Source organism: Peromyscus californicus, unplaced genomic scaffold (genome assembly GCF_007827085.1).
Source record: "Peromyscus californicus insignis strain IS unplaced genomic scaffold, ASM782708v3 Scaffold_20__1_contigs__length_68692818, whole genome shotgun sequence".
In the NCBI taxonomy this organism is placed as follows: domain Eukaryota; kingdom Metazoa; phylum Chordata; class Mammalia; order Rodentia; family Cricetidae; genus Peromyscus; species Peromyscus californicus.
Genome location: NW_026294503.1, coordinates 12,295,465 through 12,302,879, shown reverse-complemented (window position 1 = coordinate 12,302,879; position 7,415 = coordinate 12,295,465).

Genomic DNA, 7,415 nt, shown 5'->3' with positions numbered 1-7,415 from the left:
TTTTAATTAGGGAGTGGGGAAGGAGATAAATACAAGAAGGAAAATGGTTGAAAAAAGGTCAGTAAGAATGTCTGGTAAGATCATAAGGAATCATATTATTATCTACCTAAATTTACACATAATGCATATGTCTTCATATACATAACCATATATAGTTTAAAGGAATTTCTCTCATCTAGGCTGGCAATGCACACCACAAGAACCTTAGACTAACAACAACAACAACAACAACAAAAAGGGCAACATCAGGTATGAAAAGCCCCCTTTGGGTTGGTTAGGGTTGTCCAAGACAATCCAAACCATTATGAGATATTACTATTGCCCTCAGTTGCCTCTCAGATGTAGAAGATAACTTTCTAGTGCTGAAGATACCATGAACTTAAGACACAAGATCCAGAGGATCAAAACTGGATCTGATCTGAAACCCTCCTCCCTGAGGAAAGGGTTTCATGATACAAAAAGACACCATGCAATTTTTCAAGGGAGTAAAGCAAGCAATAGTCCTACCCAGATATGATGTCTATGAACTCCTACAAATGATCAACATTACATAATCCTAAGAGTGCCATAGTGGCACACATACCTTTATGGTAACTAACAGATCTCTAATTAGACTTAAGGCCTTCTTAACAAGAGGGAAATTATGCCTGATACTGGAACCCCAGCTAACCACCAGAGGCAATGAAGTCAATGGATCTTGGAGAACCTACAGCTTCCATTTTGTTAAACCAGTATAATTCCTAACTACCTTCTAAATATTTATCCTTTTACTCACAGAAAAGTAAAGCTTTCACCCCCCCTCATCAAGGAAATTTCAGAAAAGCACAATGAAACAAAATACAGAGGATAAGAGACTGTGTGGCCCATAGTCTCAACTGATGAGTCTACAACATAATTCCTGCACCTAATGCTCCAGGCAACAGAAGTGGTGGAATATTTGTAAGAACTAGAGGAACAGGAAATTTAATGGGAGATTGTTTCTCCTAGAAATGGCAGAGAGCCTACACACATGAAGTCTCATCAACACAGCTTCCAAAACAAAGACAAAAATGAATGGACATGCTAACATGTAAGGGAGAAAGCTGTGGGTTCTCAATCATGAAACAAGAACTACCAGCAAATTAGGAATGCTGAGAATCCCCATGGAACCCACTTAAACTTCAATATGAAGTAATCATCCCTGACATCATATTCACATAGGTAACGATACAGACTGAGTGGGTAGTATTTATATATTTAAGAATAGAGAGAGAGCATGCTAGGTATGCAGTAATTAAAAACAAACTGGTGCTTTTTTTCTACACATCAATTTTAGAAAAAGACAGACTGTGATTGGGAATGAATCATGAAAAAAAAATGATTGCCTTTTGTGTCTGCAGTGTACTACAGAGAGGAATGATTATTAGGAATGTGTGTGTGTATGTATATGTGTGTATCTCACAACAATTAATGAAAAAGAAGTATAAATTTGAAAGAGAGAGAGAGTAAAGAGTGTGTGGGAGGAGTTGAAGTTGGGGAAATGATGCAATTGTATTAAATTTTTCAAAAAATATTATAAATAAAAGTGAAAAAAGAACTAGGGACATTGTAAGTGATCTTGTAATCCCAGCACTTGAAAGGCAGAGATAAGTGCATCCTGGGTCTACTGGACAGACATTCTTGCCTAGTCAGAGAACTCTGTCCCAGTTAGAGATCTTACCTCAGGATGCAAGATGGACAGCTTCTGAAGAACTTCTGAGATTGACCTCAGGTTTCTATGCATACAGACATGAATATGCATGCATGTCCAAATACACAGAACATGCAGAAACACACAAAAGTGAGATCTACAGAAAGAGGAAATTGATAGCTATGATTCATGCTGACGTCCTACCAAGTAAATTGATAAATATATCAAACTGAAAGACAAAAACTAAATGATTATCTCATTAGATACACAAAAGGCCTTTGAGAAAATCCACCACTCTTTCATGATAAAAGTCCTAGAGAGATTAGGATTACAAGGGATGCACCTCAAGATAATAAAGGCAATTTACAGCAAGTCCATAGCCAACATCAACTTAAATGGAGAGAAACTCAAGGCAATTCCACTAAAATCAGGAACGAGTTCACTCTCTCCATACCTATTCAAGTCTTTCCCAGACCAATAAGACAGCTGAAGGAGATCAAGGGATAACTATTGGAAAAGAAGAAGCCAAACTATCTTTATTTGCAGATATGACAGTATATATGAGTGACTTTAAAAATTCCAGCAGGAAACACCTAAAACTAATAAACACTTTTAGAAAAATAACAGGACAAAAATAACTCACAAATATCAGTCACCCTCCTATACACAAATGAAAAACAGACTGAGAAAGAAATCATGGAAAAATCACATTTCACAATAGTCTCAAATTATATAAAATATCATGCAGTGTCTAATCATGCAAATGAAATACTTGTATGGTATAAAACATTTAGACATTGAAAAAGAAATTAATGAAGATATCAGAAAATAGAAAGACCTCCCATGCTCAGAGTCAGTAGGATTAATTTAGTAAAAATGGTCATCCTGCCAAAAGCAATCTACAGACTCAATGCAATCCACATCAAAATTCCAACAGAATTCTTCGCAGATATTGAAAGGACAATTTTCAGCTTTATATGGAAACACACACACACACACACACACACACACACATAATTCAGCATAGTGAAAACAATCCTGAAAAATAAAAGAATTGCAGGAGATCTCATTGTTCCTGATCTCAAGTTGTACTACAGAGCTATAGTAATAAAAAAGAACATGGTATTGGGATAAAAACAGACATATTGAACAATGGAATGGAACTGAAGACCCAGAAATAAGTACACATACCTATGGAAGCCTATTTTTTTTAATAAAGAGAACAAAGATGTACACTGAAAAAAGACATCTTTAACAAATGTCAAACTGGATGGCTGCATGTAGAAGAATTCAAATAGATCCGTACTTGTCTCCCTGCATAAAATGCTAGTCCAAATAGACCAAAGATCTCAACATTCAACCAGATACAGTAAACCTGATGGAGGAGAAATAACCTTGAACTCATTGGCACAGGTAAAGACTTTCTGTACATAATACTGTTAGCACAAGCACTAAGAACAAAAATTAATAAATGGGACCACATGAAACTGAGAAACTTGTGTATGGCAAAGGACACTGTCTTTGGACAAAGTGGCAGCCTAGAGACTGGAAGAATGTTTTTACCAACTATACATTTGACATAGGACTAATACCCAAAATATATATAAAAAACCTGAAGAAACTGGATTTCAAGAAAACAAATAACCCAATTAAAAATGAGGTACAAATCTAAACAGAGAACTCTCAATAGAGAAATCTTAAATTGTTGAGAAACACATAAAGAAATGTTCAATATCCTTAGCCATCTGGAAGATGTAAATCAAAAGATTTTATCTTACACCTGTCAGCATGACTAAGATTAACAAAACAAGTGATAGCTCATGCTAGTGAGGATGTAGAGCAAGAGGAACTCTCTTCCATTAGTCTCCTCATACAATCACCATGGAAATCAGTGTGGCATTTCTTTAGGAAGGTGGAAATCTACTTACCTCAAGATCCAGCTCCTCTTGAGCATATACCCAAAGGATACTTCATCCTACTACAGAAACACTTGCTCAACCTTGTTTATTGTCACTGTATTCATAATAATCAGAAACTGGAAACAAAGTGAGTGTTCCTCAACAGATGAGTGGATAAAGAAAACATGGTACATTTACACAATAGAATATTATTCATTCATCAAAACAATGAAATCATAAAATTCACAGGTAAGTGGCTGGAACTAGCAAAAAAAAAAAAAAAAAATCCTGCTTGAGGTTACCCAGACCCAGAGAAGCAAATATTATTTGTATTTGTTTAAATGTAAATATTAGCTGTTAAATTAATGATAACTAAGCTACAATCAGAACCACATAAGTTAGGTAGAGAGTATGGGACTTGGGAGCATGGGGGAAGGGCACGGATAGATTCCCCCCAGAAAAGGGAAATAGAGTAGTAGAACAGATAATTATGGATGAATTATGATTGGGGATTAGAATAGGAAGATCAAGTGGAGGGGGTAGAGAAGAGGGAAACTGGGGAGAGAATACAGGGCAAGACAGCTAAAAGTAAGGGGCATTTCAGGCATAGTATAGAAATTTGATATAGCAGAAGCCTCTTCAAATATATACATATATGAAAGAGATCTAAATGAAATTGCCAAATAATGAGGAAGACAGTTCCCAACTACACATAGTCAACAAATGAAGCTTCCAGGACCAAGAATGGGTTATATCTAATTGAGTTGTTGGCCAAAGAGGGTGTCATGGGAACTACAAAGCAACCCAGGCTGTTGTTAAGATTATAGGTTACAGTCCCTTCAACCTCAAGACAAGGTCTTATTGCTGATGACCACACCTACACAACTCATTGAACATGGAGTGTGGAAGTTGTGCCTACCTAGAACTTTCATTCTTATGTATTAGCATTCATGGTGCTGAAAGGTACTCTGCATGCTACCAAAGGAGAAAGATAATGACCAACCCAGCTACAAACCCTTTGATCTACAATGCTGTCCTGCCTGCAGGATATGCTAGGGCAATGGTGACACAAAGCTTGTGAGAATAACTAATACCTGACTTGACTTAAAGTCTACTCTGTGATGTGGAAACTTCTAGACACTGCTCACTGGTTGGATGAGCAAGAACCTGAAACTAGATAGCTCAAGGAGCAAGGGGAAAAACCAACTACTGTTCTACTTTAAAAAAAATAGCAATAAAATGACTCCTAATAACATTCTGTCATACTCATAGACCAGTGCCTTGCTCAGCCATCATCAGGGAAGCTTCCTCCTGTAGCAGATGGGAACAAGTACAGAGACCCACAGCTGAACAATAGACAGAGTGAAAGACCTTGGATTATTCAACCCTAAAATAAATGTCTCCATCAAATCCTTCCCTCACAGCTCAGGGAACCCTAAAATAGAGGATACAGAAAAAAACTAAGAGTCAGAGGGGATAGAAGAAACCAAGGAAATGAGGCCCCCTAAATCAACAGGACCAATGCACCTATCAGCTCTCACAGAGACTGAGACAGCATGCACAGGGCCTGCATGGTTCTGCACCAGATGGGGTCCTAGAGCTGAAAGAAGTGGTCACATGTCCCCACCCCTAACCCAGAAGCTTTCTCTACTGATTACCACTTGTAAATGAAAAGTTAGTTTCCTCCAAGAGAGTCTTACTAGGGAAACAAACTACTCTTTAGGGTAGGCTGCATGTCCAGCAGTAGACAGCCCACAGAAAAGGAACTCAAGGGCATCTTCAGAAATTCTTTGTCTTACAATGTCATGTCAAGGTGGTTGGGTTTTTTTTAACTTTTTTGTTGTTTATTTTTATTTTATTTTATTCATGTATTTTTATTTAATTTATTCTCTCTCTCTCTCTCTCTCCCCCCTCTCTCTTTCTCTGTCTCTCTCGTACCCTACAGGTCCTTTGCATATATATTATGGTTTCCAGTTTTGTGTTTTTATGGGATTCCTGAGTGTATGAATGAATATACCTCTCCATCTTTGCCTTTTCCTTGTGCTTTTTCTTCGGCTCCTTTTCTTCTGTTTGTTTTGTCAGACACGTGTGTGTTTATTTTTGCATTATCTTATTGTATTGTATTGTATTATTATCCCTTAGAAGCCTGTCTGTTTTCTAATGAGAGGTAGAAAAGGGTTTGATCTGGATAGGAGGGTTATATGGGAAGGAACTAGGAGGAATCGAGGAAGGGAAAAGTGTAATCAGAATATATTGAATGAGAAAAAAAATCTATTTTCAATAGAAGGAAAACAAAACCAAAGGATAACCATGTGGTAAGTTGTCTAGACGTCTGGGGTCAATATCAAGCTGCAGCTGAGCCGCCATGTCAGCGTGAGGACACTGGTGGTCCAGGGTGTGCTGAAGCACAGCTTTGAGCAAGGAACAAAACACTCCGGACACTCAGAAGGAGCAGAGGCTGAGCTTGCCAGGTGTGCTGCAGTCAGAGACCAGCTGGCTCTTCCTGTGTCTACACATCAATTTTAGTGAAAGACAGCCTGGGATTGGGGTGAAATCACAAAGAAAATGATTGCTTTTGGTGCCTCTAATGTGCTCCAGAGAGAAATGATAACGAGAAATTTAATGAGTGCTTTATTTTTATCAAACACACAAATGAAAGTTGTTAAATAGTGGCTACATTTTGTCTTTTGTGCCCAGGAAATGAAATAGTGAGAAAACCTTGAAACTTAAAAAAACTGTCTTACACATTATCTCCTTCCATTTTTATTCCAGTGCTCATACATACCAGTCCTTCTGCATCTGAATAAAAGTAATAGACAGCCCAGTGTGCAGACTTCAGCCCTCTGTCCTTTTCTCCTCTTTGGCTCTAGGGAAGCACACCCGTATCAGTGGATCTATGCATGGAAACGTACTTGAACTCTGAGAACGCTGTCTCTTAGCAACCTAACCATGCCACCCCATTTAAGATTATCTTTTCACCATTTCAGCTGCTTGCTTAGCTTGATTGCTCTTTTCCAGTGTGCACACAAGAACGACTGTCAGACAGTCTTGCCTTTTCTGGTGAGTTTTTAAAAGGTTTTTCTGGCTTTCTCAGCTGTCTTATCTGTCCTTTCCTGTAAATGACAGAGAATAAAATATATGGTCTCTAGTTCTATATTGCAAATGAATGTTGGTTCCTATAGATGACAACTTCAGAGCATTAAAAAAAAGCCAGCAACTCCATATTATTATCAGTATCTTTGAGCCACAAAAAGCATAATTTATAAAATACTATCAAATTCATTAAAGTTGGGAAAAAATGAGCAACTGCACCCTAAACCGTTAATGTTGAAATAAAAAATTTAAAAGAAATATCACCTCAAAACAAATTTAAAAACATAAGTCAGTCTTGGCAAAGATTATTTTAATTTTCAATTTGGCCTTTTACAAAAGAACTAGATAGGAAAAGTCAGCCAAATATAAAAATCTTTAGCCGTGACATGATTGTATCTTCTGATACTGGTGTCAATCAAAGAGCTAATTCACTAGTTAATTGTGATAACAGGCAGGAAGCACAATTAAAGAGGATGTAGCAGACTGAACCCTGCTTGGTTGATAACTCACATCATTTTCAGCTTCTGAAATGAAAGTTTATCTAAAGCTTCCACTAATTCTGAATTCACATTAATTCATAACTCAGCAAATACTTATCATGAACTTTCTTTAATTTATGCCACAAGAAAATAATTTAAGTATATTTGTCTTGTCAGACTAAAATATTCCTAGTAATGAATATATTTGGGGGTATTTTATGACAAAATCAAATAAATGTAATTGATAGGAAGGATAGTTACATGGAAAGAATAATC